At 43.7% G+C, this 25,167-nt stretch overlaps 2 pseudogenes; both read right to left on the bottom strand.

Annotated features, from left to right (window-relative positions):
- Window positions 1-9,055: 9,055 nt before the first annotated feature.
- LOC129026896 (peptidyl-prolyl cis-trans isomerase-like 1) lies at window positions 9,056-9,554 on the bottom strand (annotated as a pseudogene).
- Window positions 9,555-20,798: 11,244 nt separating this feature from the next.
- LOC129030549 (SWI/SNF-related matrix-associated actin-dependent regulator of chromatin subfamily E member 1-like) lies at window positions 20,799-22,367 on the bottom strand (annotated as a pseudogene).
- Window positions 22,368-25,167: the final 2,800 nt, after the last annotated feature.

The following is a 25,167-nucleotide window of genomic DNA, read 5'->3' on the forward strand; positions in this document are numbered from 1 at the left end:
GGGAGTGTAGTGGCACGATCTCGGCTCATTGCAACCTCTGCCTCCCAGGTTCAAGCAATTCTCCTGCCTCAGCTTCCTGAGTAGCTGGGATTACAGATGTAGCTGGGATTACAGACAAGCACCACCATGCCCGGCTAATTTTTCGCCTGGCTAATTTTTGTATTTTTAGTAGAGACAGGGTTTCACCATGTTGGCCAGGCTGGTCTCGAACTCCGACCTCAAGTAATCCACCCGCCTCGATCCACCAGTCCTTAGCCTCGGTACCCCCGGAAGAACCCCACCAAATACAAACAAAACCCTCTCTTCTGAGGTGACTGACACCTGGCATCTTATGGCTTGAACCCCACGAGAAATGGCAGCTGACAAGATGAACACCACTTCTCAGTGAGAAGAGAAGTTTTAGATCAGTGGTTCAATCCTCATCTGCTGCAGCGGAAAAAACTGAGACTCCAAGAGCAGAAATGCTTTGCTCTAAGGTCACACGGCAGGAAAGAGGCAGCACTGTGTCCAGAAGGCAGGACCCCTGCCTGCCAACTTGACTGAGGCCCTTCCCCAGCCTGGCCCAAACCCAGCCAGCTCACCCCGGCCGGGGAAGAGCTGCTCACCCTGGTGACTCAGGCAGCCCAGATGGACTGGGCTCTCCTGAGTCTGTAGGGGTGGGGTGGGTTCTTTCCCAGGGAAGTGGGAAGGAGAAGCCTGGCAGGAGGAGAAAAGAAAATACAGTGAAAATATAGGAGTCTTAAGAAGGGAATGGGCCGGGCGCGGTGGCTCACACCTGTAATCTCAACAGTTTGGGAGGCCAAGGCAGGTGGATCACTTGAGGTCAGGAGTTCGAGACCAGCCTGGCCAACATGGTGAAACCCTGTCTCTACTAAAAATACAAAAATTAGCCAGGTGAAAAATTAGCCGGGCATGGTGGTGCTTGTCTGTAATCCCAGCTACATCTGTAATCCCAGCTACTCAGGAAGCTGAGGCAGGAGAATTGCTTGAACCTGGGAGGCAGAGGTTGCAGTGAGCTGAGATCGTGCCACTACACTCCAGCCTGGGTGACAGAGCAAAACTCCATTTCAAAAAAAGAAAAGAAGGGAATGGAAGGTCTGAGACAGGAGAGTGAAAAGGCCGGAAGAAGCAAGTGAATGAGAAGGGTGCTGCTTCAGATTCACTTTTCTTCCCCTACCCTGTAGGGTCTCTCTTTAGGGTGACCGTGTATCATCCTAACTGGGAGACTTTTAAGAGGGAAGCCGGTACTAACCGCCTCCCCACCCAGCTGGGACAACAGGCACAGGTAGCCTGGGCTCCAGATAGCAGGTGTAAACTGGCATTGAGCCACGTGGTCACCTTCTCCCTGCGCCCTGGACAGAGACGCCACATCTACAATGGCTTCTCTTACTCAGCATGGCCGGCTCTCCTCAGCTCCCGACCTCAACTTCCAGCTCTACCCCTTCGCCCCCACAAGGCATTCACAGCCACTTCCATTTCCACAATCACACTTGAACTGGGTCCCCTTTTATTTTCTATCCCAGCTGAGGACATCTCCTTTACCCTGGTCTCCCAACCTGGAAATCTTCTCCTAACCTTTATACCAAACTAGTCACCAAGTGCTGGCAATTCCTCTTCCACCAGGTGTCATGGAGCCCCAGCCACCTCTTCCCAGGAGCTCCAGTCCCAGCCAGGCTTTTGTTCACAGTTTGGATCTTCTCTCCCCCAGGCACCCTGCCTATTTCACACCCAAAACCTATAACCCTTGATTTCGGCTGAGTTAGGGACAACACCAGTGTGAGACATCAGGCAGATTCACCTAACTAAATGGACCCACCTCCTCACCGTTGCAGAATGTTCCAGAGCCTCTCCAGGGCTTCTTAAATAGACCCACCTCCTCACTGTTGCAGAATGTTCCAGAGCCTTTCCAGGGTTTCTTAACCGTTGTCGGGTCTCCAGGGACCTGACACAAGTGTCCAGACACATACATCACTTGATTTGCTGAGGCTCGGGAGCCCTGCAGGAAGGAACTCAGCTTCTCTTGGAGGCAGAAATGTTTAGATCTTTCCTCGGACTGAGATTGCAGGAAGGAGAGCCAAGAGGGCACCAAGAGGGAGGAAGATGCTGGGCAGAGAGGCCAGGCTGTGTGGCTGGGTGTGGCCGTGGGAGAGTCTGGGGCCTAGGTGCTATGTGTGGCTGGGCCTGTGCTTCCTGCTCCAGGAGAGTCAGCTGGGGGAAAGAGAGGGAGGAGGAACAGAAGAAAGAGCCCAGCCAAGGGGATCCCAGCTCCTCTGCGGTGGGCTCCACTCTGACAGCGCTGGCAGTGACAAGTAGAAGGTGGAGCCTGGCCCAGCACAGTATCCCACCACTATGGGAGGCTGAGGCCAGCAGATCACTTGAGCCCAGGAGTTTGAGACTAGGCCGGCAACATAGTGAAACTCCATCTCTACAAAAAATACAAAACCTAGCCAGGCATGGTGGTGTGCTCCTGTGGTCCCAACTACTCGGGAGGCAGAGGCAGGAGGATCACTTGAGCCCAGGAGGTTGAGGCTGCAGTGAGCCGTGATCATGCCACTGCACTCCAGCCTGGGTGATGGGGCAAGACACTGTCTCAAAAATAAAAAAAAATTAAAAAAAGGAAAGAAGGTGGTGCCCTATTGGCTGGAGGGGAGGAAAAAGTAGGGAGGAGTCACAGCCCTACCAGAGGCCCACTGTTGACCCAGAGGCCAGGCTGTGGCAGAGGCTGGCCAAGCTTCCTGTGGGCAGAGCATAGAGGTCAATGGAGTAGAGGCAGGGAAAGCTGCCCACAGCAGCTAGGGTTATTATTTATAAAGTACCCTGCCCCACCCCATCTAGAGGACAGATGGCCTTTTCTGGGATCATGAACTGGGTGAAGCCAGGGAACATTTAGGAAAGCACCTACGAGAAATTTAGGTAATATTGTATTTAACTTTTTATTTCAGAACATTCTAAATGTAGACACAACTAGAGATAATAGCATGTGACTTCCCATGTGCTCATCTTCCAGCTTTAGCACCTACCAACCCACAGCTGATCTGATTTTTGCGTACCTGCTTATATCCCTTCCTCACTAAATTAAAAAAAAAAAAAAAGTTTTCTTTTTTTTTTCTTTTTAGAGATGGGGTCTCCCTCTGCCACCCATGTTGGAGTGTTAAAAACAACTTTATTGAAATATAATTCACATACTATACAATTCACCCATCTAAAGTTTACCATTTAGTGTTTTTAGTATTCATCGTATCTTGCAAACATCATTACTAGTTTTCTTTTAGTTTTTCTATTTTTTTTTTTTTTTTTTGAGACAGTCTCACCATGTCACCCCGGCTAGAGTACAATGGCACAATCTCAGCTCACTGCAACCTCCGCCTCCCAGGTTCAAGCAATTCTCCCTGCCTCAGCCTCCCAAGTAGCTGGGATTACAGGCGCCCGCCACCATGCCTGGCTAATTTTTGTATTATTTAGTAGCGACAAGGTTTCACCATGTTGGCCAGGCTGGTCTTGAACCCCTGCCTCAGGTGATCTGCCTGCCTCGGCCTCCCAAAGTGTTTTGATTATAGGCGTGAGCCACTGCGCCTGGCCTTTCTTTGTATTTTTTAAAAGAGAGGGTCTTACTATGCTTCCTAGGCTGGTCTTGAACTTCTGGGCTCAAACAATCCTCCCAAGTGGGTGGGACTACAGGTATGGGCCACTGAGCCCACTATTTTACCTGTCAATATCTCTATATCTACCTCTAAAGATAGAAACTTTTTTTTTAAATGGTGTCTTGCTATTTTGCCAGGCTAGGCTGGAACATGAGACCCTCCCACCTCAGCTTACTGAGTAGCTAGAGCTACAGGCATGGGCCACCATGCCCAGCTTAGAAACTTTTCTTTTTTTTTTTACATTATAACCACAATAATATTTCACAACTAAAAACCTAATAATCAGCCAGGTGTAGGCATAGTGGCTCATGCCTGTAATCCCAGCACTTAGAGAGGACAAGGCAGGTGAATCACTTGAGGTCAGGAGTTCAAGAGCAGCCTGACCAACGTGGTGAAACCCCGTCTATACTAAAAATGCAAAAATAAATTAGCCAGGCATGGGGGTGCATGCCTGTAATCCCAGCTACTTGGGAAGCTGAGGCAGGAGAATCACTTGAACCTGGGAGGTGAAGGTTGCAGTGAGCCAAGATCACGCCATTACACTCCAGCCTGGGCGACAGGGCTAGACTCCATCTCAAAAAAAAAAAAAAAGAAAGAAACTGGATCATTACTCTTATAGTCCTTCCTACAGTCTGCATTTTGTTAATTCCATCCCTTAGCTAATTGTCAAAATTTCAGGAATTTTGCAAGTAGATTATTAAAGACAGCCATTATTTTAAATTAGGGTAGCTTAACATGTTGCTCTTTCTTCTGGTTTTCTTTAAATTAGTAATAGAATGTAGTGACTTAAAATTCAGATTGAGTTTTATTTTTTGACATAACATGTCATAGGAGATGGTGGTTCTTCCGTTAGGATCAGGATGCACATAATGTCAGGTTGTCTCTCTTTTTGTGATGTCAGCGATCTGTTGATCATTGGTTGTGCTTTCCTTTAAAGCTGTCTAGCTAGGGCCAGGCACGGTGGCTCATGCCTGTAATCCCAGCACTTTGGGAGGCCAAGGCAGGTGGATCACCTGAGGTCAGGAGTTCGAGACCAGCCTGGCCAACATGGTGAAATGCCGTCTCTACTAAAAACACAAAAAATTAGCTGGGCATGGTGGCAGGTGCCTGTAATCCCAGCTACTTGCGAGGCTAAGGCAGAGTTGCTTGAACCTGGGAGGTAGAGGTTCCAGTGAGCTGAGATTGCACCATTGCACTCCAGCCTGGACAGCAAGAGTGAAACTCCATCTCAAAAAAAAAAAGCTGTCTGGCCAGGCACGGTGACTCACACCTGAAATCCCAGCACTTTGGGAGGCTGAGGCGGGTGGATCACTTGAGCCCAAGAGTTTGAGACCAGCCTGGGCAACATGGTAAAACTCTGCCTCTACAAAAACTACAAAAATTAGCCGAGTGGTGGCACCTGCCTATAGTCCCGGCTACTCGGGAGTCTGAGGTGGAAGGATCACCTGAGCCTAAGAGGTCAAGGCTGCAGGGAGCCATGATCGTGCCTCTGCACTCCAGCCTGGGCAACAGGGTGAGACCCTGTCTCATGAAACAAACAAATAAAACAGTCTAATTCCCCAAGATAAATCAGATTAATCTCTCCTCAATGTGCATGTCACACCACTGCCATAACACTTATTATACTACATTTTAGTCATTTACTTCTATACACCTCCCCAGACACCATGTCTATCCTTGTAGGAGAATAGATATATATCTATTCCAAATTGATTCCCCACAAGGACTAACATGGTGCCTGGCTAACTGCAGGCATCAGCAGATGAGGCAAAGTGGCCTATGACTGAAAGGATGATTGACTGTGCAAGTTACTTGCCCAGTGGTGGCAAAAGCTAATTGTCAGGCCGGGCGTAGTGGCTCACATCTGTAATCCCAGCACTTCGGGAGGCCGAGGCGGGTGCATCACTTGAGCCCAGGAGTTTGAGACCAGCCTGGCCAAGATGGCGAAACCCCGTCTCTACTAAAAATACAAAAATTAGCTGGGTATGGTGGCACCTGCCTGTAATCCCAGCTACTTGGGAGGCTGAGGCACAAGAATCACTTGAACCCAGGAGGCAGAGGTTGCGGTGCAGAGACCATACCACTGCAGTCCAGCCTGGGTGACAGAGTGAGACTCTGTCTCAAAATAAATAAATAAATAAATAGTAATTTTAAAAAAAGCTAATTGTCAAAATTTCAGGAATTTTGCAAGTAGATTATTAAAGACAGCCGTTATTTTAAATTAAATTCTAAAAAGTTACAAATAAATTATATGACACAACCATAATAAATATTTGACTCATCATTTCCTTATTATTTTATTACATTCTATTCTTTTCTTTTCTTTTTCGAGACAGAGTCTTGCTGTGTCGCCCAGGCTGGAGTGCAGTGGCCCGGTCATGGCCACTGCAGAGGCCAAGCAGTCCTCCCACCTCAGCCTCCCAAAGTGCTGGGATTACAGCTGGGCTACCGTGCCAGGCCCGTTTTACTATTTTCTGTGCTCTTGGGGTTATTGATGTCCATATCTGCACAGTAGAAAAACTATATAATGTTGTGCTGCTATCCATTTCTTCGCAACTCTGTGTCCAGGGATAGCATGTTGATAGCTTGAAATTGACCACGGTGGGTGTATTTACACTACAGAAACTGGCAAATCTTATGAATCAGGACTCTTTTTTTTTCTGGAGTGTGGTTGTAAAACATTTGCCAGCACACCACTGTCTCTCATTGTAAAACAGGAATTAAAAGAGTCCTCATAGCAGGGTGCAGTGGCTCATGCCTTGTAATCCCAGTACCTCGGGAGGCCAAGGCAGGTGGATCGCTTGAGCCTAGGAGTTCCAGACCAGTCTGGGCAACATCGTGAGACCCCCATCTCTAAATATATATATATACACTAGTTAAGTGTAGTGGTGCAAGCTTGTGGTCCAGTTGCTTGGGAGGCTGAGGTGGGAGGATCACTTGAGCCAGGGAGGTCGAGGCTGCAGTGAGCCAAGGCTCTGTCAGCCTGGGCAACAGAACGAGATCCTGTCTCAAAAAATAAAAATAAAAAAGAGAGAGAGAAAGAAAGAAAGAATGGTAGCACTGGGCCTCACAGCCCAGCTGTTCCCCACTAGGGCAAAGGCTTATTGGGCAGAGGCCCTGGGAAACGGGTCAAGGTGCGAGTTTGTGGGGATGGCGGGTCCTCCACAGCAGGCCACAGCCAGCTGGCCACCTCAAAGGTCACCCAGGGAGGTGACCACTGTGCCCTCATTCACCCTAAGTTTCTTTGCTGAGAGTAAGTCTTTCACTACATCTTTATTTCAAATGTAGGCATTTATTACTTGCACCGAACATACATAACCTACCTTTTGATTTGTTTGGAGTTGTCTTTCATTTCATTCACAATCACTAAGTAACTTCCATGGATACAGTTTCAACATTTTGTTCAAACTGTATTTTCTGTTCTCCTCCAGGTTCTCTTTTACAAGATTTAGGATTAGACAGTGTATGGGGTATATGATTGAGGTAATTATTTACCCCACTGAGCAACTCTGACTGGACATTGTACAGACTCAGAATTGTGACTGTCCTCAGATGGCTGTCAGCTGATGTCCTCGGGTTGGCAGCAGGGTTTGTAGTTACAATCCCATGGCAGTTGCCTGAAATGGGCAACAGAAATAGGTCCCAGTTATATAAGGAATCAGTATGTCAACTCCTAGGACTTGCTGCCACCTTCAAAACATCAGGTCTTAAATCTGGAGAAGGAGGTTATACCATGCTTTTGGAGCCATGAATATTATCCAAGTCTATTATTTTTAAGCAAATAATGCATATTTAGCCAAAACAAATAAAACCTTTGTCTCGAAACAGTAAACTTAAGGGAAAATGTCATAAATTATAATGTTTCACTATATTCATTACTCTAAATTTTATTTACTTTAATTTAATAAATTTTTATTGTTTTAGAGATGAGACTCACTTTGTTGCCCAGGCTGACCTTGAACTCCTGGTCTCAAACAATCCTCCTGCCTCGGCCTCCCAAAGAGCTGAGACTACAGGCGCTCACCCCTGCACCTGGCTCATTCTATATTTTTAGTTTTGTAAAATTGATTTTAATTAAGCTCTGTAATCACTAAGACATTTTTGTTTGTTTGCAATTTCAATCATTGATGACATTTTATTTTAGAAGTTTCTATGTATTACATAGGTATTATATTAACTTTCTTCCTCTCCTACTCCTCTCTCCAAAATCCAGAAAGAATAAAAAAAAGTCCAACAACTTAATGTATAAAAATCTCATATCTAATTTCTCTAAAGTCTTAGGTTAAGAAAACTTAAGTGACACTTCTTTTTGAGAGTACTACTTTTTACGGAGAATTCATAGTCTGTCCTTGTGCTCACTACAGATTTCTCCTCTTCTCTGGGACAAAGATGGTCAATTCTTCTGCTTCCTTTTAATAAATTCATTTCTTGATTATTACCCATTATTATTCCCCACTTCTTAGAAACTTGATTTTTGGATGTGTTTTTCATTTGGCAAAAAGTCAGTGTGGCTTTACGTGGGATGTCTAGGTGTCAGAAACAGCAGTGTTGATGTTCTGGCTTTTGTGGGTTTTTTTTTTTTCTTTTTCTTTTTTTGAGACAGAGTCTTGCTCTGTCGCCCAGGCTGGAGTGCAGTGGCTCGATCTCGGCTCACTGCAACCTCTGCCTCCCAGGTTCAAGGGATTCTCTGGCCTCAGCCTCCCCAGTAGCTCAAACTACAGGCATGCACCACCACATCTGGTTAATTTTAGTATTTTTAGTAGAGACCGGGTTGTACCATGTTAGCCAGGCTGGTCTTTAACTCCTAAGCCCAGGTGATCCACCCGCCTCGGCCTCCCAAAGTGCTGGGATTACAGGCGTGAGCCACCGTGCCCAGCAGATGTTCTGCTTTTGAGAGGGAAAATATAGAGGCAGATGCATACATCCCCTAGAAGAACAAACATAGGAAACTGAAATATGGTGTGCACAAAGTTAAGAGGGCTGATAGACACTATTTAGTTTTGAATTCTGTGACTGTCAGCCATCAAAGACTGCAGTGTAGGCCAGAATATAAATCAGGAAGAAGTTTGGTTAGGCAAAAACATTGAGAAATGACAGCGTCTGCTGCATTTTGTTCCAAGAATATCAGAGCAGCCAGGCACAAGGAGCATTATGCGTCACGTGCAGTAAGTAGTAACGTATGGATAAACAGGGGCATCTGTGCAAATGCTCTGTCAACCTAGGCACTGGGGGAAGAGAAAAGAAGCATCCTATTAAAATGCACTTCCATCTCTAACTCACCTAAGACTGCAGGCTTCCTAAGCATCGTGATTTGCAAGGCCAAAATGAAATTTAGCATTACATGTCATTCTAGGTCATTGGGAAGCTGGTTCACTGGGGCCATCTCAGAAGACCTGTTCAAGACAGCAGCAAGTCTACCCAGAAGGGTATGCCTTAATGATCTTCACAGGGTTCACACGGCGGTCCTGGGAGTTTGTTTCTACCATTCCTACTAGATTCACCATTCCTATCCCCTGGCACACTTGGCCAAAAATGGTGTGTTTGCTGTCGATCCACTGGCTGGAGGCGAGGGTCACAAAGAACTGGCTGCCATTGGTGCCTAGTCCTGCATTGGCCATTGTGAGAATTCCAGGCCCCATGAATTTCAAGTCTGGATGCAGCTCATCTTCAAACTGTTTGCCATAGATAAATGCACCACCTCGACCTGTCCCTGTTGGGTCACCTTTTTGGATCATGAAATCTTTGATGATTCTGTGGAATTTTGTGCCACTGTAGTAACCTCAACGAGTCATCTCAGCAGTTCTTACAGGTCTTTGGAGCATGCTTCCAATACAGCTCCGGTATAATTATTCCCATGCTGGTCTCCAAGTAAATATTGGGTGGCTGCCAGGAGTCTGGAGGAAGTGCCGCCATAGTGAAGCGGGCAGAATGCTTCTCTAGCAACTGCTACTTCGGGTATCGATTAGCTGGGGACCCCCTGCTGCTGCTGCGCACACCTCCAGTCCGCGCCATTCAATCCTTTCAATGGCAGGATTTAGGGGGCCGGGACAAGGAAGAGGACGGTCCCTTCTTCCAATACCGGGAAGCTAGGGTGAGAGGCGAGAAGAAGCTGGGCGCAAGAACAAAAATGTATGCTTCATTCTAAGACATTTTAAAACCGAAGCTTTATTATCCTTTTCATCTCTTCCTATTTATTTATTTTATTTTTTTGAGACAGAGTCTAACTCTGTCGTCCAAGCTGGAGCGATCTCGGCTCACTGGTTCAAGTGCCTCCCATGTTCTAGCAATTCTCATGCCTTAGACCCCAGGTAGCTGGGATTACAGGCGTGCACCACCACGCCTGGCTAATGTTTGTATTTAGTAGAGACAGGATTTCGCCATGTTGGCCAGACAGGTCTCGACCTCCTGACCTCAAGTGATCCACCTGCCTCGGCCTCCCAAAGTGCTGGAATTACAGGCATGTGCCACTGCACCCAGCCCATCTCTTGCTTTTTAAATGGTGTTTTTTATTTTCAAAACATGGCAAGTTTCAGAATCCTTTAAAAATTACTTTATCTGGGTCGGGCACAGTGGCTCATGCCTGTAATCCCAGCACTTTGGGAGGCCGAGGCAGGTGGATTGCTTGAGACCAAGAGCTCAAGACCAGTCTGACCAACATGGTGAAACCCCATCTCTACTAAAAATGCAAAATTAGCCGGACATGGTGGTGGGTACCTGTAATCCCAGCTACTCAGGAAGCTGAGGCAGGAGAATCGCTTGAACTCGGGAAGTGGAGGTTACGTGCCACTGCACGCCAGCCTAGGCGACACAGCGAGACTCTGTCTCAAAAAAAAAAAAAAAAAAAAAAAAAAAAAAAAAAAAAAATTATTCAAACTGTTTCCTAAAAGAGAGGTTTTGTGTCAGTGGTCTTTCACACCATTTCAGAATCACACTTGCCTGAATGAACCTTTCAGATGGACCCCGTGTCATCTGGGCTTAAGTGACAGCAAATGATGGAGTAAAACTGTAGAAATAGGCAGGGCGAGGTGGCTCACACCTGTAATCCCAGCACTTTGGGAGGCCGAGGTGGGCGGGTCACGAGGTCAGGAGATTGAGACCATCCTGGCTAACACAGGGAAACCCCGTCTCTACTAAAAATACAAAAAATTAGCTGGGTGTGGTGGCAGGTGCCTGTAGTCCCAGCTACGTGGGAGGCTGAGGCAGGAGAATGGTGTGAACCCAGGAGGCGGAGCTTGCAGTGAGCCAAGATTGTGCCACTGCACTCCAGCCTGGGTGACAGAGCGAGACTGTCTCACAAAAAAAATAAATAAATAAATAAATAAAAATGTAGAAATAATGCAACATCTTTTCTGTGAGCCAAGTCATTCATTAGCTGGGGATCCAACAGCTTTGCCTTTGTCACCTGAGACAGATTGTCCAACAATTCCCCTGAAATTCCAATCTGTGCAATAAGACAAATACATCAATGGAATAGAATAGAGAGCTCGGAAATAGATCCACACAAATATGGTCAACTGATCTCTGACAAAGGAGGAGAGGCAATTCAATGGAAAAAGCACAGTCTTTTTCAACAAATGGTACCAGAACGATTGGACATACATATAACAAAAAAACGAATCTAGACAAAGACCTTACATCCTTCACAAAAATTATTTCAAAATGGATCATAGACCTAAATGTAAAATATAAAATATTGGCACTCCTAGAGAATAACACAAGAGAAAATCTAGGTGACCTTGGGTTGGGTGATGACTTACTTTAAGATAAACACCAAAAGCACTCCTCTGCCAATCTGAGCAATAGATAGACCTGGATAATACGCATGGCTCCAAAAGCGTGGTGTAGCTTCCTTCTCCAGATTTAAGACCTGACATCTTGAAGATGGCAGCAAATCCTAGGAGTTGACACACTGGCATTCCCTTGGAATCAGAACAGGAAAAGGAGCGAGATCCCCTAGTTCCTGAGGAAATAGAGTTGTTCCCAGCACAAAACCATAGCATAATTGGTACTTTTTTTTTTTTTTTTTTTTTGAGACAGAGTCTCACGGGCTTTGTCACCTAGGCTGGAGTGCAGTGGCGCGATCTCAGCTCACTGCAGCCTTTGCCTCCCGGGTTCAAGCAATTCTCCTGCCTCAGCCTCCCGAGTGGCTGGGATTACAGTCATGCACCACCACACCTGGCTCACTTTTTTAAAAATCATTTTTAGTAGAGACAGGGTTTCACCATGTTGGCCAGGCTGGTCTTGAACCCCTGGCCTCAGGTGATCCGCCCACCTCGACTTTCCAAAGTACTAGGATTACAGTGAGCCACCACGCCTGGTTGATTGTTACTTTTATAATAAGACAAGTCTTATAATAAGACAAATTTACCCTGACCACCTGCTTTGCAGGTGTTTGCACCAGCCTCCTCACCACCAAGCAGCCAATCCTGGCAGCAGGAATGGAAGTCAGCAACTGAAAACCCTGGATTCACTGCTCTAGGCAAACCAAGGAGTTTCCAGAAGTTGTGGGAAAGCTCCCACCCCGTCACCTACAGAGTGACTGAATAGCTGATGGGAATGCCTTCATGGTCAATTGGATTATCTTTCATGTTATGGTCCTGGCCTCACTAGTGAACCCAATGTAAACTCAAAACTCACTGTGAAATCACTATTACATGACATGAGAATCTCTAATTTTTAATCAAATTACAGATTTCTATTTATTTGTGTTGTCAGTGGAATCTTTTTTCTTTTTTTTTATTTTTTATTTTATTTTATTTTTTTTTTGAGACGAAGTCTCACTCTGTCCCCCAGGCTGGAGTGCAGTGGCACAATCTCAGCTCATTGCAACCTTCACCTCCCAGGTTCAAGCGATTCTCCTGCCTCAGCCTCCCAAGTAGCTGGGATTACAGACTCTTTATTTATTTATTTATTTTTTTGAGACAGGGTCTTGCTCTGTCACCCAGGCTGGAGTTCAGTGGCATGATCTCGGCTCACTGCAACCTCTGCCTCCTGGCTTCAAGAGACTCTCCTGCCTCAGCCTCCCAAGTAGCTGGGACTACCGGCCTGCGCCACCAAGCCCGACTAATTTTTGCATTTTTAGTAGAAATGGTGAGGGGAGGTGTCACTATGTTGGCCAGGCTGGTCTCGAACTCCTGGCCTCAGGTGATCTGCCCTTCTCGGCCTCCCAAAGTGCTGGGATTACAGGCATGAGCCACTGTGCCTGGCCACCTGTTTCTCTAAAGTAATAATTGGTCACAGCTGGTGCCAGGGAAGGACAGTTTCCTAATAGATAGAAAATACCTGAAACTGATCAGCAGCTTCCCAGTAAGATCTCAGGAGTGGGGAGAAGTTATAATGCAAGATCCCGGAAGTATGCCAATATATAAAGCCCCAAGTCCAGAGGTCAAGCTGCACACTGGTTTCTCAGGTCATCCCACTTGGCCCTCTTCCAAGTTGTACTTTTCTTCTTTTTTTTTCCCCTTTCCTTCCTTTCCTTACTGTTCTAAAGCTTTTTAATAAACTTCCACTCCTGCTCTGAAACGTGCCTCTGTCTCTTCTGCCTTATGCCTCTCAGTTGAATTCTTTCTTCCACGGAGGCAAGAACTGAGATTGCCGCAGATCCGTACAGATTCGCTGTGGGTAACTCCAGGTAACTCAGACATCTTCCATCACTAACAAATCTGTTTAATTTACTAATGAACTATTGATTAAATTATGTAACACTATTTTTTAAAATCGAGGTAACATTCACATAAATTTACATTCACAACAAATTTAAAATTCATCATTTAAGAATTTACAATTTAGGCTAAGCACAGTGGCTCATGCCTGTAATTTTAACATTTTGAGACAGGAAGATTGCTTGAGGCCTGGAGTTTGAGACCAGGCTGGGCAATATAGCAAGACCTTGTCTCTACAAAAAATAGAAAAATTAGCCAGGTGTGGTGGTACGTACCTGTAGTCCCAGCTACTAGGGAGGCTGAGGCAGGAGGATCACTTGAGCCCAAGAGTTCGAAGTTATAGTGAGCTATATGATCAAGCCACTTCACTCCAGCCTGGGCAAAAGGGAAAGACCCTGTCTCTGAAAAAAAAAAAAAAAAAAGGTACAATTCAGTGGCATTTAGTACATTCGCATGTTGTGCAATCATCCTCACTAGTTCCAGGACATTTTCATCACCTAAAAGGAAATTCCATGCCCATTAAGCAAGCAGCCACTCCCCACTTCAATCCTCAGCCCTGGCAACCACTAATTTGTTTCCTGTCTCTGTAGATGTGCCTCTTCTGGCTATTTCATATGATGGAATCATATAACAAGTGGCCTTTTGTGTCTGGCTTCACTCATTTACCATAATGTTTTATCTGTTCATCTATACTGTAGTGTGTATCAATACTATGTTACTTTTTATGACTGAATAATATTCTAAAGTATGGATATACCATATGTGTTATGCTTTCAGCAGTTGATGGACAGTTGGGTTGTTCTACCTTTTGACTATTGTGAATAGTGCTGGTAAGAACATTCCTGTACAAGTTTTTGTTTAAATACCTGTTTTCAGTTCTTCTGGGTAAATACCTAGGAGTGGAACTGCTGGGTTGTTTGGTAATTCTATGTTAGACTTACTGAGGAACCATCAAACTGTTTTCCACAGTAGTAGTTGAACAATTTCACATTCCCATCAGCAATGTATGAGGGTTCCAGTTTCTCCGTATCTCCATCAACACTTGTTGTCTTCTGGTTTTTTCGTTTTTTTTTTTTTTTTTTTTTTAGACGGAGTCGTTCTTTGTTGCCCAGGCTGGAGTGCAGTGAGCGATCTCGGCTCACTGCAAGCTCTGCGTCCTGGGTTTACACCATTCTCCTGCCTCAGCCTCCGGAGTAGCTGGGACTACAGGCGCCCACCACCTCACCCGGCTAATTTTGTTGTATTTTTAGTAGAGACGGGGTTTCACCGTGTTAGCCAGGATGGTCTTGATCTCCTGACCTCATGATCCGCCTGCCTCAGCCTCCCAAAGTGCTGGGATTACAGGCGTGAGCCACCGCGCCCGGCCTGTCTTCTGGTTTTTAATTTACAGTTTGCCTGTTTGTTGGTTTGGTTTTGTTATAGCCGTCCTAATGGGAGTGAAGTGGTCTCTCATTGTAATTTTGATTTGCATTTCCTTAATGACCAATGATATAGAACATCTTTTCATGTGCTTTTTGGCCCTTTGTCTATCTTCCTTAGAAATGTCTATTTAAAACTTTTGCCTTGTGTTTTGTTCTTTGTCTTTTTTAAATTTTTAAAATTTTTTCTTTGCCAGTTTTTAAAAATTGTGGGCCGATTGCGGTGGTTCACGCTTGTAATCCCAGCACTTTGGGAGGCCAAGGTGGGCAGATCACTTGAGCTCAGGACTTCCAGACCAGCCTGGGCAAAACGGCAAAACCCTGTCTTTACTAAAAATGCAAAAATTAGCTAGGCATGGTGGCAGGCACCTGTAATCCCAGATACTCGGGAGGCTGAGGCAGGAGAATCACTTGAACTCAGGAGTTAGAGATTGCAGTGAGCCGAGATCGTGCCACTGCACTCCAGCCTGGGCAACAGAGCAAACTCTGTCTCAAATAAATAAATAAATAATAAAATAAAAAATGTGGTAAAAAGTACAAAATTTTAACCTCTTAATTTATTTTTGTTTTTAAATTTTATTTTAGTGGGGACAGGGTCTTGCTCTGTCACCCAGGTTGGAGTGCAGTGGCGTGATCATGGCTCACTGCAGCCTCGACCTCCTGGGGTCAAGCAATCCTCCTGCCTTAGCCTCCCGTATAGGCATGTGCCACCACACCTAGCTAATTTTTTCTTTTTCTTTTTCTTTTTTTTCTTTTTTTTTTTTTGGAGAGATGGAGTCTCACTGTGTTGCCCAGGCTGATCTCTAACTCCTGGCTCAAGCAATCCTCCCACCTCAGCCTCCCAAAGTGCTGGGATTATAGGCATGAGCCACTGTGCCCAGCCTACCCTCTTAATTTTTAAGTGTACAGTACAGTATTGTTAATTAAATGCATATTGTTGTACAACAGATATCTAGAACTTTTCCATCTTGTATGACTGAAACTCTGTGCCCATGAACAACTCCCCATTCCCTCCCCGCCAGCCCCTGGCCACCATCCTGCTTTTGATTTTGAGTTTCATTACTTTAGATGCCTCATATAAGTGGAATCATGCAATATTTGTCTTTTTTTTTTCTTTGAGATGGAGTTTGACTCTTGTTGCCCAGGCTGGAGTGCAATGGTGCGATCTTGGCTCACCGAAACCTCCTCCTCCCAGGTTCAAGCAATTCTCCTGTCTCAGCCTCCCGAGTAACTGGGATTACAGGCATGCACCACCACACCCAGCCAATTTTGTATTTTTAGTAGAGACGGGGTTTCACCATGTTGGCCAGGCTAGTCTTGAACCCCTGACCTCAGGTGATCTGCCCACCTCAGCCTCCCAAAGTGCAAGGATTACAGGTGTAAGCCACCACGCCTGGCTATTTGTCTGTTTGCGATTGGCTTATTTCATCTAGCATAATGTCCTCAAGATTCATCCATGTTGTAGCATGTAACAGGATTTCTTTCTATTTTGAGGCTGAATAATATTCCATTGTAATGTATATAACACATTTTTTAAATCCATTCCTTCACTGATAGACATTTAGGTTGTTTCCACATATCAGCTATTGTGAATAATGTTGCAGTGAACATAGATGTGCAAATATCTGCTGTTTACAATTCTTTTGGCTATATATCCGGAATTTGGATTGCTGGATCATATGGTAATTCTATTTTTAATTTTTTGAGAAACCGCTCTACTGTTTTCCATAGCAAATGCACCATTTACAATCCCACAAACAGTGCGCAAGGATTCCTATTTCTCCACATGCTCTCCAACACTTATTATTTTCTGTTTTTTTTTTTCCTTTTTTATAGTGAGCCTCCTAATGAATGAGGTGGTATCTCATTGTGGTTCTGATTTGCATTTCCCTGATGAGTAGTGATGTTGAGCATCTTTTCTTGTGTTTGTTGAACCTCTGTATGTTTTCTGTGGAGAAATGTCTATTCAAGTCTATTGCCCAATTTAAAATAATATTATTTAGTTTTTTTATTATTGAGTTATAGGAGCTCTTTATATATTCTGGCTGTTATTCCCTTATCTGATATATGGTTTACAAATATTTTCCTCCCATTCTGTAGGTTGCTTTTTCACTCTTTTGATTGTTTCCTTTGCTGTGTGAAAGTTTTTAAGTTTGATGTAGTTCAATTTGTCCTGTTTTTGCTTTTGTTATCTGTGCTTTTGGTGTCATATCCAAGAAATCATTGCCAAGTCCAATGTCACAAAGATTTTTCTCCTATGTTTTCTTCTAGGAGTTTTATAATTGTACGTCTATATTTAGGCCTTTATTCTGGATTAATTTTTGTATACAGTATAAGATAAGGGTTCATCATTCTTTTGCATGTGGATATCCAATTTTCCCAGCATCATTTATTGAAGAGACTTGTCTTTCCTCATTGTGCAGCTTTGGCACCCTTGTCAAAGATTCTTTGACCATTTAAAATGAGGCTGTATTTCTGGGCTCTATTCTGTTCCATTGGTCTCTATGTTTGTCTTTATGCCAATACCATACTATTTTGATTACTGTAGCTTTGTAGTACGTTTTAAAATCAGGAAGTAGTTGTAAATCCTCCAACTCTGTAATTCTTTTGGCTGTTCTGGGTCCTTTGATATTGATCATGAATTTTAATTTTTTTTCTATTTATCAAAAAAAAGTCACGGGGATTTTTGAGAGGGGTTGCATTAAATTTGTAGAGTACTTTGAGTAGTATGGACAGTTTAACAATATTAAGTCTTCTAACCCATGAATATGGGATGTCTTTCCATTTATTTGTCTTTTTAAATTTCTTTCAGCAATGCTTTGTAGTATTCAGTTACAAGTCTTTCACCTCCTTGGTTAAGTTTATTCCTAAGTATTTTATTTTTTTTGATGCTATTGTAAATTGTTTTGTTTTCTTAATTTCCTATTCAGATTATTCATTGTTAGTACATAAAAATACAAATGATTTTTGAGTGTTTATTTTGTATCCTGCAACTTTACTGAATTTGTATGTTAGCTCTACCAGTTATTTTGTTAGAATCTTTTGTGGAATCTTTAGGGTTTTCCACATTTAAGAGCATGTCATATGTGAATAAAGATAATTTTACTTCTTCCTTTCTAATTTGGATGCCTTTTATTTCTTTTCTTGTCTAATTGCTCTGGCTAGGACTTCCAGTACTATGTTGAATAGAAGAAGCCAAAGTGGGCATCTTTGCCTTATTCCTGATCTTAAATTTTACTTTAAGAAAAGGAAAGCTTTTCCATTTTCATTTTTTTTACCTTTGAGTATGCTGTTAGCTGTGGGCTTTTCGTATATGACCTTTAATGTGTTGAGAAAACTTCTTTTTTTTTTTTTTTTTTGATATGGAGTCTTACTCTGTTGCCCAGGCTGGAGTGCAATGGCACAATATTGGCTCACTGCAACCTCCACCTCCCAGGTTCAAGTGATTCTCCTGCCTCAGCCTCCTGAGTAGCTGGGATTACAGGCATGAACCACCATGCCCAGCTAATTTTTTGTATTTAGTAGAGATGGAGTTTCACCATGTTGGTCAGGCTGGTCTCGAACTCCTGACCTCATGTGATCCACCCACCTCAGCCTTCTGAAGTGCTGGGATTACAGGCATGAGCCACCACACCCAGCCAGTAATTTATTTATAATCCTAGTTTGTAGAGTGTTTTTTATCATGAAAGGGTGTTGAATTTTGTCAAGTGCTTTTTCTGCAACAATTAAGTTGATCATGTGATTGTTATCCTTCATTCTGTCAGTGTATTACATTTATTGATTTTTGTGTGTTGAACCATCCTTGCATCCCAGAGCTAAATCCCACTTGTTCATGATGTATGAACTTTTTGTGTGCTGTTGAATTCAGTTTGCTAAGATTTTGTTGAAGATTTTTGCATCAATATTCATCGAGGATATTGGTCTGTAGTTTTCTCACAGGATCCTTGTCTGCCTTTGGTATCAGGATAATGCTGGCCTAATAAAATGAGACTGAAAATGTTCCTTTTTCTTTAATTTTTTTTTTGGCAGAGTTTGAGAATTGTTAATTCTCCATTAAATGTTTTGCAGAATTCTCTGAGGCCATCCGGTCCAGGGCTTTTCTTTTTTGGGAGGTTTTTGATTACTGATTCAATGTCTTTACTACTTAGAGATCTGTTTGGATTTCTATTTTTTCATTATTTAGTCATGCTGCTTATATGTTTCTAGGAATTTATCCATTTCTTCTAAGTTTTCCAGTTTGTTGACATATAATTATTCATCATAGTCTCTTTAATCCTTTTCATTTCTGTGGCATCATTTATGAAGTCTCCTTTCATTTCTAATTTTAGTTATTATTTCAGTCTTCTTTTTTTTTTTTTCTTAATCCAGCTAAGGGTTTGTCTTTTGCTGTTATTTTCAAAAAATCAACTCTTAGTTTTGTTGATTTTCTTTCTATTGTCTCCCTATACTCTATTTTGTTTATTTCCACTCTAATCTTTACCATTTCTCTCCTTCTGTTAACTTTGGGTTTAATTTGTTCTTTTTCTAGTTCATTGAGGTGTAAAATTAAATTGCTGATTTGAGATCTTTCTTCATTTTTAAATATAGGCCTTTACAACTATAGATTTCCCTGTTTGCACTGCTTTTGCTGTATCCCATAAGTTTTAGTATGTTGCATTTTAGTTTTTATTTATCTCAAGGAATTTTCTAATTTCACCTGTGATTTCTTCTTTGACTCATTAGTTATTTCCACATATGTTATGTAATTTCCACATACTTGTAAATTTTCCAGTTTTCTTTCTGTTATTGATTTCTACTTTCTATTGTGGTCATAGAAGACACTTTTTATGATTTTAATCTTTTAAAACTTATTGGGACCTGTTTAGTGTAATCCTATTTTATAAATGTCCATAGTCTCTTCTGGTTTTTCTTTATGTGAACATTTAATATTATAATATTATGGGAAATTAAATGTTAATAAAACATTTAGTTCTGAAAAAAGAAATTATAAACTCGAATCAGTTGTATATAATATACTTTTGTATGGTTCAGGGTAAAGTTCCATATCCAGTGATAATATAGTATATGGACTTTTTTTTTTTTTTTTGAAACAAGGTCTCACTCTGTCGCCCAGGCTGGAGTGTAGTGGTGTGATCATAGGTTACTGCGGCTTCAAACTCCTGGGATCAAGTGATCCTTCCATTTCAACCTCCCAAGTAGCTGGGACTACAGGCAAGCACCACCATGCCCGGCTAAATCTTTAATTTTTTTTTTTTGAGGTAGAGTCTCACTCTGTCGCCCGGGCTGGACTGCAGTGGTGCAATCTCGGCTCATTGCAACCTCTGCCTCCCGGGTTCAAGTGATTCTCCTGCCTCACCCTCCCGGGTAGCTGGGATTACAAGTGCGTACCACCATGCCCTGCTAATTGTTGTATTTTCAGTGGACATGGGGTTTCACCATGTTGGCCGTGCTGCTCTCAAACTCCTGACCTCAAGTAATCCACCTGCCTCAGCCTCCCAAAGTGCTGGGATTACAGGCGTGAGCCACCGCACCTGGCTAGTTTTTTTTATTTTTAAACCAAAAAACATTTTTTCATTAAAAAAAAGTATTTATTCACTTGAACCCGGGAGGCGGAGATTGCAGTGAGCCAAGATCTGGCCACTGCACTCCAGCCTGGGTGACAGAGTGAGACTCCGTCTCAAAAATAAAAATAAAATTATAAAATAAGATAATAACATAAAAATAAAAATAGAAAAGTATTTAAGGCCAGGCGTAGTAGCTGATGCCTGTAATTCCAGCACTTTGGGAGGCCAAGGTGGGTGAGGATCACTTGAGGTCAGGAGTTCAAGACTAGCCTGGCCAACATGGTAAAACACCATCTCTACTAAAAATACAGAAATTAGCCGGGCATGGTGGCTGGCGCCTGTAATTCCAGCTACTCCGGAGCCTAACCCAGAAGAATAGCTTGAGCCTGGGAGACGGAGGTTGCAGTGAGCCGAGATCAGGCCATTGCACTCCAGCCTGGGCAACAGAGCAAGACTCTGTCTCCAAAAAAAAAAAAAAAAAAAGTATTTAGAATACATTAAACAAGGCAACATTTATTCTTTTTTCTCGTCTCTTGGTATGGGATCTGTTGGTGGCTCCTCCACTGTTGGCTGTTACTCTCCGAGCCAGTGTTACTATCACTGGTTCCTTCTCTGCCATACAGTCGACCCCTCCTACCCACTCTCCTTGTCCTCAGGAGTAGACTTGCCTTCTTCACTGTTCTGTTGGCCCTTCTTCAGAGTGTGTCTCCTCTGTCTCCCTTGGAAGGTTCGTGTCGTCTTTCTTTTCCTCGCCTTTGTTGCCCACTTGCTCTTCCTCAGGAACGAGGCTGCTCTGACTGCACTCAGCTTGCACTGCCGCCTCCTTCTTTTCCTCCTGCCTTTTGCGGCCCTGTTCCTCTGTCTGTGCAATCTCAGCTACAGTTTTCTCCATATCCAGTTCTACCTTCAGACTGCAGAACCTTTTAAGTTCACTGGTAAATGAAGCCGTGCTTTCCAGGAATTTCCTCTTCTTCTCCTGATGTCATTCCTCTGTTTGAAGAAGTTCAGCTTCTAGTTTTCACTGATGAACCATTAAGGACTGGACCTGTCGCTTGAGGACCTGCATTCTAGCTGTTGTGACAGCAGACAGAACGTCTGGCACCACACCGTCACTAAGGATTTCACTGATAAGGCCATGGTTTCTCTGGAAACCGGCCGTGTCCGTATGCTCCATTGAAAAGCCATTGTCGGCCTGGCACGGTGGCTCACGCCCATAATCCCAGCACTCTGGGAGGCCGAGGCAGGCGGATCACAAGGTCAGGATGAGCCTGGCCAACATCGTGAAACCCCATCTCTACTAAAGATACAAAAAAATTAGCCAGGCATGGTGGTGCGTGCCTGTAATCCCAGCTACTGGAGAAGCTGAGGCAGTAGAATTGCTTGAACCCAGGAGGCGGAGGTTGCAGTGAGACGAGATCGCGCCACTGCACTCCAGCCTGGGTGACAGAGCGAGACTGTGTCTCAAAAAAGAAAAAGAAAAAGAAAAAGAAAAAAAAAGCTATCAGCATAATCATCTGGATCTTCAGCAAGCTGAATGCTCACGTCAGGTTCTCCTCTCTCCATGTGAGACTGCCTCTGTCCACTTTCTTCCTCTAAAGCAGCTTCTGCATGACTTTTTGCATTTATGTAAGCAAGGTTCGTGTGGAATTAGAGGTCTTCATAGATTCATTGTACTCTATCTTTTCTGCTTTGTATTTGTTTATTCTTGTTTCTCTTCATCAGTGAGATCTCCCCACATGCCACCAATAGTCTTGCCAATCTCCCACAACTTTAGGTCAGGGTTGGAAGCCTTTACTTGGTCCCAGAACTTTCTGCTGTACCTCATGTAGCGCATCAGTGGCCTATCTGGTGGCTTTGGGGGTTTTGGAATCATAATACCAAAGGACGCCGTGACCCGGCTGTTGGTGCCCGGGTTGCCTCCCAGTCTGTAGTTGTTGTAGGTGAGATGACTGTATGGATTGTATCCCACAGACCCTGGTGTACTGGGCATTTGTGTTGCAGGAGCTGGGGTGGGAGTTGGAGCATAAGATGGTCCTTTTGACATTTTGGAAGATTAAGTTCTCAATTCCTTAAGAATGAATCTGAGACTTCATGGGCAGAAAAAGTGCCCAAAACCCCAGCTTCACTTCCCTTTATCCCACGCATGCCCCACCCCTCCAATTTTTAAATTTTTTGTAGAGATGGGACTTCACTGTTGCCTCAGCTGGTCTCAAACTCCTGGGCTCAAGTGATCCTCCCACTTCAGCCTCCCAAAGTGCTGGATAACAGGCGCCAGCCACTGAGCCCAGCCCACTTCCTATATTATGTCCTAAAGTGGGTTTTTTGTTTGTTTTTTTACTACAAGTAACCCCTTCACTTCCAGGACTCAGACAAGCACCTTTGGGACACTAGGAATCCCTCCAGGACCTTAAGAAAATGCTGCAAAAATGTTGGTTTTATTCTCCTCTCTTCACTGTAGATTTCCCAGTAGGAAGTAGGGGCACAAGAGATCAGGTTTATTCATTCAACAAATAGCATCGTCCATGCCGTGGGTGCTGTTCTAGGTGCTGAAGACAGAGACATGAGTAAGACAGAAACAGCCCCTGCCCACTTGGAGCTTCTATCCTAGCAGAGACAGGCAATAAACAAATGAACAGTAAATGTTAATATGTCAGGTGGTGGAAAGAGCTGTGGAGGAAACAAGAAAGCCAAGTGAAAAGGAGAGCGAATTCAGGACTGGAAGAGGTTTGTTCCTGTCCTATGCAGTGTGGCCAGGGAAGGTCTCAATGACAAGGGGACATTTGAGCAGAGACCACAAAGAGGTGCCTGTAATCCCTGCACTTCGGGAGGACGAGGCAGGTGGATCATCTGAGCTCAGGAGTTTGAGACCAGCCTGGCCAACATGGTGAAACCCCATCTCTACCAAAAAATACAAAAATTAGCTGGACATGGTGGTATGTGCCTGTAATCCCAGCTACTCAAGAGGCTGAGGCAGGAGAATCCCTTGAACCTGGGAGGTGGAGGTTGAAATGAGCTAAGATCACGCCACTGCATTCCAGCTGAGGCTTCAGAGTGAGACTCCGTCTCAAAAAAAAAAAAAAAAAAGCCTGTGGGCAAGGCAGATCTATTAGGGTCTGTATACATAAAGATGTGTACATATATGTATGGTTTTTTATATGTCAACAATAAAAACAAAACAAAAATGATTTGTAAGTGACCTGTTTCTCCTTCAGATTATCTTTGCTTTCTTGAGGACTTGATTATGCATTCAAAATGATATTGATATTGTATTTCTAAGGTATCTGTAGTGGAGGAGGGGCGCTCAGGTGCTCAGGTTAGCTGGTCTGCTTTAGCACCCGGCTTAAAGCACAAATAGGAAGCTTGATCTGCTCTCCTTCATGCATTCATTCATTCACTCATCTAACTATGCATATATATATATATATATACACACACACATATATATATTTTGAGATAGGGTCTGCACTCTGCTGCTCAGGCTGGAGTGCAGTGGTGCGATCACGGCTCACTGCAGTCTCGACCTCCAGACTCAAGTGATCCTCCCACCTCAGCACCTCAAGTAGTTGGGACCACAGGCACATAGCACCACACCCAGCTAATTTTTTATTTTTTGTAGAGATGGACTCTCCCTATGTTGCCTAGGCTGGTCTCAAACTCAGGGGCTCAAGAGATCCTTCTGCTTTGGCCTCTAAAAGGGCTGGAATTATAGGTGTGAGCCACCATGCCTGGCCTCATTTAACAATATTTCTTGGGCACCTACTATGTGCCAGGAATAGTCAGGCACTGGGGATCCAGTATGAGACAGGATAGATTTTATCCTAGCTCTCAGAGAGCTGCTCCCAGCAGATAGAAAGGTTTTGTTTCTTATCCTCATGATTTTGCACTGTCCCTCAGCTATATCACCCACCTATCAATATTATTTCTTCCACTGGTTTTCCTGGAGACTTTGTCTTCCTGCTCCCCTCTGGATAGGTTGCTTCCAAGTCCAACTACATAACCCCTCCAGGACTGGCCCACACTTGAATCCCTGTTTTCTGAGTCTCCGGCCTTTCTTTTCCTTGGTGTATTCTTTCCTTTTGCTGGAGTAGATTCCTGAGAAGGACAGCAAGGGAAGAAAAACATTTACCTGTTTGCATATCTGAATATGTCATTTATTTTGCCTTTACATTTGACAAGTAAGTTCTTTTTGTATTTTTGTATTTTCTCTCTGATAATTACTTTATGTCTTAGTCTGTTTTGTGCTGCTATAACAGAATACCATAGACTGGCTAATTTATAAAGAACAGAAATTTATTTCCCCCACTTTTTTTTTTTTTTTTTTTTTTTAATGAGACGGAGTCTCGCTCTGTTGCCCAGGCTGGAGTGCAGTGGCGCGATCTCAGCTCACTGCAACCTCCGCCTCCTGGATTCAAGCGATTCTTCTGCCTCAGCCTCCCGAGTAGCTGGGACTATAAGTATGTGCTATGACATCCAGCTAATTTTTGTATTTTTAGTAGAGATAGGGTTTCACTATGTTGGCCAGGCTGGTCTCAAACTCCTGTCCTCAAGTGATCTGCCTGCCTGGGCCTCCCAAAGTGCTGGGATTACAGGCAGAAGCCACTGTGCCTGGCCTATTCTTCTCTTGAATAATTTTATTTCAGTGGATAGTTTTTATTTTAGAGATCATTTTCTCATTATTTGTTCTTTTTTATAGCATCCTATTCTTGATTTACGGATTCCATGTCATTCAAAAATATTGCTTAAAGTGAGTTTGAGGTTTTTCTTTGGTTTTCCTTACCTTTTTTCCCCTGAAGTTTCCTTTTTCTGTTTGTTAGTTGTTTTACTGTGCTTTATGTCAACATGAAGAACTGAATATCTGACTGAATCTGGGTGTCAAGTATGT

The sequence above is a fragment of the Pongo pygmaeus genome, chromosome 12 (assembly GCF_028885625.2).
Source record: "Pongo pygmaeus isolate AG05252 chromosome 12, NHGRI_mPonPyg2-v2.0_pri, whole genome shotgun sequence".
NCBI lineage: Eukaryota > Metazoa > Chordata > Mammalia > Primates > Hominidae > Pongo > Pongo pygmaeus.